General features: G+C 39.7%; 3 pseudogenes; all 3 read right to left on the bottom strand.

Moving 5' to 3' along the window:
* Positions 1-558: 558 nt before the first annotated feature.
* Positions 559-1690, bottom strand: LOC139712371 (uncharacterized; annotated as a pseudogene).
* Positions 1691-1748: 58 nt separating this feature from the next.
* LOC139712370 (uncharacterized) lies at positions 1749-2478 on the bottom strand (annotated as a pseudogene).
* Positions 2479-4414: 1936 nt separating this feature from the next.
* LOC139712368 (uncharacterized) lies at positions 4415-6173 on the bottom strand (annotated as a pseudogene).
* Positions 6174-10284: the final 4111 nt, after the last annotated feature.

Here is a 10284-nt window from a genome sequence, read left to right as displayed (position 1 = left end):
CTGGAATCTACATCTTATACCTCATTCGCACCCTTGCGCTTGAAAAAGTGCCTCACTCTCTTCCCCACCAAAAATATGGATTGTTTACTGTCTTTGTCCATTGATGATGATGCCTTGCTGATTAGCTTAAGCAGATTTTCCTTCAGTTCGTCAGCTGTTAGGTTTCTTCTCTTTCCCGAGGTCTCTGAAGAGCATTCCGAAAATCGGTACAGTGCTGGATCCGCTTCCTGCAACAAAATGTGTTGGCGGAACCTCAATTGTGCCTTCAACGCATCCAGCTTCTCTGATTTGGTCTTGATGGATAGCAGGGATGCCTCCAGTTGATCACTGCTTTGCCATAGTCCATAGAATATTATCTCTTCTGTCATAAGCTATTTCTCTTTTGTTTGCTTCTCCTTTCTTGCTTCTTCCTTTCTGAGCTTCTCCTTCAGAAGATAATTTCTATTTTCAATAATTGCTTGCCTGCGCTCCTGATAGGTCTTCCTCATTGTTCGAGCGTCCTTTCTCGCTTCTTTGATCAGTTTTTTACGATCACCTGCTTCCTTCGTTCCAATCCATTCACCAGTCTTGTTCAAGCAAAACATGATCATAGCCTCTTGGCTCGATCACGTGAGTAGAATTAGGTCGAGATCGCAGCAGCTGATCCACGTAGGCTAGGACACGTTCTGTGAACTTGTTGTGCTTTGCAACACTTCTGTAGGTATCAAACATCTCTGCGGATGGGCTGCAGTGCACTCCGCCAGGGAGATGCTCGTCATAGTGTTTTCTGAGAAGTACACACATTGCCGGTAAGATGACGGATACAAAGACTTGAACATCTGCATCATGTTCTGATGGTTTGATGAGGCACTCATACACGGCATCAACCTAAGTGACAAACATCTTGTCGCCGAAAGGAAGGATCTGCCCTGTCATGAATTCATTTAGATTCTCCTGTGCCTTCTCAAGATATGCAATTAACTCTTGGATGTATTCATTCATCTGGAGGATGTGGATTTCCCTATCTTCGATGACTCTCCAAAGTGGACGTGTCACTAATTTATTGATCACCCCAAGGGCTTTGCATCCTGCGATGTGCATAAGAATGCTCAAATCGTATTTCACCGCTTTTAGGAGGACATTCATAATTCCTCTGTTGGTCAAGGTATTCTTTCATGGACGAGTACAGAAAGTAAATGTGAACACCATTGAAGAAAATAATGTTAAACCTATTTCCTCTAAATGGACACAGTGGGACTGCTCTCATTCCATGTTTGTCTAGATATTGCTTTACAAACAGTTTGAAATCCCCATAGCATCCCGACTTCTGGTCGCCGGTCCTTGAGAATGCCTTTGATGCCGTGCGAATTAACCCAACAGTGTGGACTCGTTAGACTGCTTGAGCACAAAGGGTGGTGTACTTGTGACCTGATTAGGGATTCTATAGGCGCTCGATCCTCGGCTGTAAGAGCTTCAGTTAATACCTCTTTGCGAAAGGACTCAAGTAGCTCATGCCATTTTTTTTTCGGTCGATGCCCTGTCAGACATTATGCTACTGATGTGATCAGACCCAAGATATGCTTCCCAGGTTCAGAATCTCTACTACATGACCTCTCATCAATATCCCTTAACACCCCCTTGAATGTATTGAGCGTGTCATCCGCTGATTTCGTGGCAAGATCCCTGAGCCCTAACACCCAGTACCTTCCATTTGCATCTGTTGCGTGATACCCCATATATTTCTCCGAGTATTTACTTGTTTCATCGCTCTAAAGAAAGGTCTTATCTTTCTTGGAAAAGTCTTCTCCTAATTGCTTCTGCGCAAGGGCGAGTCTCATAATGTTCATGTTACCAATTGTAGTTTTCGATGGGAGTTTTCATGGCGTCTTACCCACAAATTGTAGACAGTCACTGATGACTTGACCAACAAGGTTGTACCCAACATGATGCTCCAAAAGTTTGTGCATCAGGCATGTAAAATCCGTTGTGTATTGGTTTTCACTGTAGGTTATCACTGTTGTGTTCCGTAAACTTTTCTTTCTATCTTCAAGGCTCTTTATTTGCTCTGAGGATGCAACTTTCTCCTTTTTCATCTCTTCTAGGGTCTCCAGGGCCACCTGTAATTCCACTTCTAGAGCTCTTATTTGTTCACTCTGTGATTCATATTTTTGCTTGATTTTTTCGACTTTCCCCAGATGGTAACTCGTCATAGACCTGCATCGCTTTAACGCAGCATTTTTCTCACTTTTTAAAGGAGGAGAGGTGTTCAAGTTTATTCCTGGCAGCCTCAAGTTCATGCGTCTTCTCCTCAAGGGATGCATGTAATTCGCTAATTTCTGTATCCTTTTCTTCCATCGATTTATGCTGCACTGATGCCGCTGTTTTACCAGACTCAGCGTCCATAACATCATGATCAGCATGTTTACGTTTTCTTGTACACTGTAGCAGACGTCTTTCTAGGAAACTCGTAAGGGGGAGACAGGAAACTCTCATGCCCATCTATTATGCGGGATGTATTTTTATTTTGTTCTTTAAATGACTGAAAGAGGCCTGTGAGAACACTTTTCTTGTATACGCAGAAAAGGTTGCACAATATTCAGGCCCCCACTGTTTAATGTAAGTAGATTGCAACCACTGGGCACTTTCATCTTGACCATTTTGGCTTCTGTAATCTAATACTAGGCCTTTAGATAAAGTAAGCTCTGGGAAATGGGGTTGGTTTAATTCCTGAGGAACTGACACTATGGTTGGTAATAAGGAGGGATAATTGCAGGATGTAATTGAGGAAATTGTGATGTGCGAGCAAGAGATTTTTAAGCACGCCAAGGCAAGACAGAGAAAAGATTTAGTAGCACATTAAAGGTAAGTATACCAATGGGAGATTTGAAAAAAAAAGAAGGATGTTTGTGAAGCATGCCCAGGGAAGATGTGGTGCAGGAAGAGGTAATGCATAGCCAAGGAGTAAAGTACAGTAGGTGAGAATGAGGTTAAAGAATGATTAAAAGTGGGTGAGAAAGAAATGGATGAGCATTGACATTAGGTGATGTTAAAATGAGAGCTAGTCAAGCACCTTGATTTTTTTTTTTTTTTTTGGGGGGGGGGAGGGTTGGCAACTGCCATTGAAAGATAAACACCATGCTTGTACATATGGACTTTCAAATTGGACCCTAAACAATTATCCTTCGATTTTTCCCCACCCTAAACATGTAAAATATTTATGTACCCTAAATATACATTTTCACGATGAGTAATTATCTAGACACCCAAAATGATATTGAAAAACACCTTTTCCATGATTTTATTAAAATATACACACTTAACGCCTATCGAAGCTGTTGAAAAGTGTGTACCCTTTTTTCCAAATTTTGGCAATTTTGATACCCTTTCAACTGTACACGCGTAAGTAAAAACACACCAAATACTAAGTCATAAATCATAAATCGTCAAAATAATATAATGAGGTATGACAAGGCATGGAAATAATTTCACCTAGTAAAGCTTTGGACATTTTCTCTATTTGCCTGTGCACATAAACCGATACAAATTTCATTTCAGGCAGCCATCATGAGAGAAAACCAAATCAAACAAGATAAAAACAAAAAATGACAATGTTTATTGTGTTCAAACAAGAATTCCATGTTTTGTCAGCTGAAATTTCGAAGAAGAAAAAAGAAAGAAAAAACGATGACGCGGACAAAACGACAATGTTATTATGTTCACACATGCCATCGTTAGAAGGCAACATGTTACACTGAGCAGCGGCTGCACTTTTATTTCTTTCGTTCTGAAGCGATCGCCCATTGGATCAAACGAGGGCGCCAAAGGTGTCGAACATACGGGGGGGGGGGGGGGGGCGCAAAAAAACAAATCAAACAAGATAAGAACAAAACGTAATGATGACGTGGAAATATGCAAATTTCGGCTCACTCGCTGTGCTCGCTCGCCAAAATTTATCCAAAAAAAAGAGAGAAAAGATAACAAAACGTGATCTGATGGCGCGGAAATATACAAATTTCGGTTCACTCGTACGTACTAATTTGACGTATTTTTTCAAGTCCTCAGTTTGTTGGTATAAATCGTTATCTGTAACACCGTCACTATATCTTGATTAGAATTGTAAGATTTAATAAGCAAAAAATGACAAGAATTCCATGTCTTGTAAGCTGAAATGCAAAATTTTCGGCTCACTCGCTGCGCTCGCTCGCCAAAATTTATCAAAAAAAAAAAGAACAAAACGTGATGATGACGCGGAAATATACACAAAAGTTTCGCTCGCCAAAATTTACCTAAATTTATTACATCTAAATCACCCTCAAAAGACCCCTTTTAAGTGTCTGAAAAAGCGAAGTCCCTACCGGGATGGGGTTGAGGTTGAACACTTTTTCAGAAATTAGGGGCGCAATTCTCGCGCTTGCTCCGGGCGCCGTTTTCCCTATTACGCCACTGCCACCTGTGCACAAAAGTCTCACAAACCAACACATACAGCCAAATATTCCATTACTAAGATTACTAAACAAACAATAAATTGACAAAATAAAGCTGTTATTTATTCATTTCATATTTATTTATATATTTATTGAATTTGCTATATTTGTTCATGTCTTTTCAATCATTGTAACAATTACCTGTAGATGTTGATTTTATTGATGTAATAAAACATATACAAATAGTTTTCCAAGAAAATCCGAAAAGTTTATTGAAGTTAAAAATGGTATTTACAACTCTGTATTACATAATGATCATGCAAACAAAGTAAAATAAAAAAAAAACATTTTGAAGTAAGTAATATGATACAATATAATACATATACAGGCAACTTAGAGTCATGTCATAATTTTGGCTATGGTCCAAGTAGGTTGCGAGTGAACCCTTGGGGAAAGAGTGGGAGGATATCAGTGTCAAGAAAAAAAAAATCTACTTAGTAAATCAAAATGATATTGCACAATACACAATACACAAAAAGTATTCAACTAAAACTACTTAGGTGTAATAGATGAATAAAGCATACAGTACATACCTCAAATCATAGAAACAGAAAATGACTAACTGCCGGTCAGCTGCAAAAAATAATTCACCTATATGTAATAGGATTTCATAACTTGTTAATTCATATCGCATTTAATATTACAATGACATAACGTTCAATCATGTTGCGCGCATATTTTAATACAAATCAATTAAATATGTACATTGCATTTACTAACAATATATTTCCTTTTCAGTCTTTTTTTTTCAGGAATGGAGTGGAGTGGATCTTTCACCAGGCTTACCCTTCTACCTACAAGAAGCGGGACTCCTTGATCGACAACTGATGGTGGAAGGAGGGTAAAGGCCTGTCGTACGAGTTCCTTCACATTGGATTGCAGAGTTTGCCAGGAGTGTGCCGAGCCTTTATTGCTGAAGTTATACACTTCTGGCCTAAAATGTTGTCTGCCTCAGTACATGCAGACGAAACCTCAGTTGGGTTTTGAGAGCGTTCACCTTGTCATTGTCGGACCTAAAAGAGTTGACCATTTCCTCTACCTCCCGCTCAGATTGCCACAAGCCATAATATTGGATTTCCTGGGTGTAGAATTCCAAGTCTGCTTGCCCTTTTTCCTCTTTCTTCTGCTTTTCTGTCTCTTTCTCTATCAATGCCTCTCTTTTTTGTTGCCGGATAGATTAAACTCTCTCCTTGAATTGAGCCTTAAGCTTTCGCGAGTGCTTTCTGGCTGTGCTGATAAGCTTCTTGGCTTCTTGGTCAGGCAAGGACTTAAGCCACTCACTGGTCTTGTTGAGCAAGAACATAATAGTCGCTTCCAATCCAGGGAGAGTGGGATTCGGTCTTACTCTCATGAGGAGATCAAGATAGACAAATACTCTTTCTGCAAACTTGTGTTTGGCGACACTTCGTACTTGCCCGCTGTCCAGAACGGCATCACTGCTTACCTGGAAGGGACTTAGCTGACCATCGATGAACTGTTGGGAATTGTCGGTGCCCTTACCTAAGGTTCCCTGGATGTGACTATAAACTTGGGCAAGTCGAGGATGTGTACAGCCTTATCCTCCAAAATCCTCCATAAGTGAGCTGTTACATGTTTGCTGATGAGTCCTAATGCTCTGCACCCAGCGAGGTAGAAGGGCTCCTTCAGATCTGCCTCTACACATTTCAGCAACTTGTTTGATGCCCTATAGCTGTCGAGGAACGATGTCATTTGCTTGTACAAGAAGAAAATGAAGCCTGCATTGAAGAACATTATATTGAATCGGTTCCCTCGGAATGGCACTAATGGGACTTTGCTGAATCCGTTCTCCTGTAGAAACTCTTTGGTGAAGAGCTTGAATGGTCCATACACACCTGATTGTTCATTTCCTTCACGGGCGAAGGCCTTACTGTCATTCTTCACAAGGCGCAGTACACCATTTCCCTCTGTTCTGAAGGCCAGGCCTTTCACAAGTGCTCCTGCTCCTTTTCCATCAAAGAGGCTTCTTTCTACAGAGTTCAGCGTCTTTTCACAAACTTCCGCATACTGAACAAGGGAGTGCACGCCACAAAATGATGTTATGTTTTCCACGGGCTGCTTCTCCAGACAAGTTTTGCCAGTTTTTCTGTATTGTTGGTAGAACATCAGAACGGCATTTTTGAAGAAGCTCGTGCCATTTTAGCTCGGTGGCTGCTCTGTCAGACATAGTATTTCGTATATTTGCAAGGATTTTTTTACCTGCATTTGAAGCAGACAATGTGGCTTCATCTAGATCCTGCAACAGTTCCTTGAAGGTGCTGAGGCTGTCACTGGCTGATTTTGTTGGTACATCACGAAGGCCCAGGACATATACCGTTGGTCTTCATCCGATATGTGGTATCCCATAACTTTCTCGCCAAACTTTGAAGTTTCATCAGAGTACAGTGTAGTATTGAGTTGTTGTGAGACTGTAGAAGATAATTGCTCTTGTGCTACAGCAAGTCGCTGGATGTTCATGTTTTCAATGGTTGATTTCGAAGGAAGTCGGGTGCATTTTTGCTCTGTAAGATTTTCAGTCACTGCATTTATGACAGAGGAAACTTTGGATGTGGCAACATGGTTATCTAAGAGGTCAAATACACACTTATTTGTAGCATCATTGTAACAATTGTTTTCATAATCATAAGTCTCTATATTACCAGACTTTCTCTGTCCTAGCTCATCGCTGAGTTCCTTGTTTTCATGCCTCAGTTCCACAATGACCGTTTTCAGTCTGTCTACCTCCTCCTCAAGTTCAACAATCCTTGTTTTTTTCACTTTTTTCTTCATGTCTAGTGTCAAACTCACTATTACGCTTTTTGTGGTACGTTACTTGTTGCTTGATTTTCTTCACTTCATAGTTTAAATCTTCATTTTGTTTTCTCTTTTGACTGATGATTTTTTCTTGATTTTCCGGAACACTTGTCTTTTGTTTACATTCTTTCACAGTATCCTTGGCGACACTCTCAAATGGACATCGTTTGTGTTCATCACAAATACCGGATACAGCTTTGGGCTTCTGCAAGTTGGGTTTACTGCATGGTGGTTCAAATTGGGCTGACAAAAATAGTTCGAAATGAGGGAGTCGAGGATGATCCTTTTGGAGTCGTCTCTTCTTGTTCTTTAGAGGTTGGATGGTCTTGAGGAAAGTTGTATGTGGAGGACTATTTGGAAAGATTGATTTCAGATGGATTGTAACCGCAATTTGAGTTTGACTTTTAAGAAGCTCGAAAACCTGTCGGTTGGTTTCAGTTGGAGAAGTCATAGTTCCTTAAATTTGAAATTAACCCAACAAAAGAAAATATAGGGAAAAAACATATATAATATGTTAATTATTCCAAATGGGCAATGCCATGGTACAGGTAAGAGCAGAATCTGAAATCATCCTATTATTCATCTTTTTTTATTTTATAGGTTTTTACATACTAGACAATTCAAGTAAAAAGACAATTAGACATTACAAGGAACAGTTGGGGCCAAAAGTTTATAGACCTGGCAAAAAATAGTTTCTCAAAAATTTCACAACTTCTCTCATTCTTGCCAACATATACCATGGAAGCATACACGTTTGGTCTCTATTTAATGTTCATGGTGAATACTTCAAAGAAAGCACTCAGAGACATATATATAGTAAATAATAATATTTCCAGGTGATCAGACAGTCAAATGTTTACCTGTTATACACCAGCTCTAATACTTTGTGGCACTGCCTCAGTCTTCACGTTTCGCAGTCACTTTGGACAGCTGTACACTAGCTTCTTGCAGACCTACCCAGGATTTTAGATCACTCCCCTTGGCGGATGGCATAGAGTTGAGTCACGTTCTTTGGCTTCCTGGAGCAAACTGCTTCTTCAGTTCTATCCACAGGTTCTCAATGGGGTTAATATCTGGATTCTGTGATGGCCACTCCAACCTCACTTGCTCAAGTTCTTACGCAACTCTGATACTACATGTACCTCTGGTAAGTTTTTATGGTAATTGTCATATTGGGACACCAATTCCTACCAAGATTCATGTTTTGGACTGAATGCTTGATGTTTTCCTGAAGAATATCTAGATAGTCTTCTTTCTTCATGATGCCATTAATCTTCTGGAGTGAGCCAGTACCACTTACAGCAAAGCATGTCCACACCATGATGCTGCCACCACCTTGCGTTACAGTTGGTTTTGTGTGTTTTGGGGCGTTCCTTTCTTGCTCTGTAGCCTTTCAGTCAATGATAATGGAGGACTCACTTGATGGTACAGGGAGATACCTTGCTTCCTGAAGCCTCTCTCTTTGCAGTACTCCTTTGACTTCCACATATTGGTTGATCAACTCACATTGCAATTGGTGTTATCCTTTATACTTTTATAGACCCCATCGGTAGACATGGCAGTAACCATGATGTACATGGGTATTTTTATTTGAAATACACACCATGAACATGAAGTATACAGTTCTCTTGATAGAATTAGGAATGAAACAAAACTGGCTGGTATGCTTAAAGGGTGTGTACAGTTCTGGTCGAGGTGAAGATTTAGCTTTTAACGTTTTGTGAGATATTCAGAAACCACTCTATGAGATGTGAAAGAGCATGCAGTTCTAAGGGGTATCAAAAGTTTATTCGATGAAAATCGGTTTTGAAATGGCTGAGATATCCAAAAACAAGGTGAAACAAAGAGATACTAATAAAGTTGGGGCATGTCGCCTTTTATTATTAGCACTTTTTGGGATATCTCAGCCATTTGAAAACCAATTTTCATCAAATAAATGTTGAATCCTTAAAATTACATGCTCTTTCATATTTCATAAGAGGCTTTTCATTATCTCACTTAGGAATGCTCAAAACGTGAATCCTTACTTCAACCAGTACTGTACAGTCCCTTTAAAGTAATAAAAACTGGAGGAAAACTCATTATCTACCAGGTGTATGTAAACTTTTTACCCCAATTCAATTGTAAGTTCCTAAAAATACTTAGCAGAAACTGTAAATCAGTACAATAATAATGGGTGCATGGTGTCTTAATTGTGGACTAAGGCCAGTATTGACAGTTCTCTAACTTCCCTTGAAAATTGAGGGGGTACCAATCCCAGTAAACAATCATTAAAGTGAATAAATTATGGTGTTTCAATACTTCAGATTCACGTAACTGTGTTATTGCGCTATTAACATAGGGTCACTTAAAACAAACATTCAAGAAAAGTGGATAATGGGGGAAACACTTTGGAGATATTTCCCTCTATTTTCCACTTTTCCTGAACGTTTGTTTTATGTGACCCTGTGTAAATAGCGTATTAACACGATTACGTGAATCTGAAGTTTTGAAAACACCTTATTCGCTCCAATGATTGTTTATTGGGATGATTTCAATCAAATTAAGTAGTTTTTGATTGAGCGGATATGGCTATTGTGCATGTCACAGGAATTGCATATCTACTAAAGTCATCTAACAGTGGCATTAAGTATGCAAGAATTGTCTATCATTCAGAAGAGGATGAGGTATTCATCAAGGTAAGTGACAAAAATCGCATATGTCCCTCCACAACATATACGTTGCCCAACCCCCACCCCCCTATTTTTCGAGACCTGACAGTAATTTTATTTCATTTATGACTCGGTGAGGTGTACCCCCCCCCCCCCATCCTGGGTCCTAGTTCTCGCCGGATGTAGACAAATTTTTTTTTGTTTTGTTTTTTTGATCAGATCAGATTTTTTTTTTTTTTTTTTTTTTTTTGGGGGGGGGGGTGTTTTGTTGATTTTATTTTATTTGTAATTCAGTGACGCGTAACCCCCATCCCCTCCCCGGTCCTGGGTCCTAGTTCTCGCCTGATGTAAACACAGTT

The sequence above is a fragment of the Diadema antillarum genome, unplaced genomic scaffold (genome assembly GCF_040938485.1).
Source record: "Diadema antillarum isolate AM-2024a unplaced genomic scaffold, OU_Dant_1.0 seq00001795_RagTag, whole genome shotgun sequence".
Taxonomy (NCBI): domain Eukaryota; kingdom Metazoa; phylum Echinodermata; class Echinoidea; order Diadematoida; family Diadematidae; genus Diadema; species Diadema antillarum.
The sequence above is the reverse complement of the archived record's forward strand: the minus strand, read 5'-3'. Positions and strand labels throughout refer to the sequence as shown.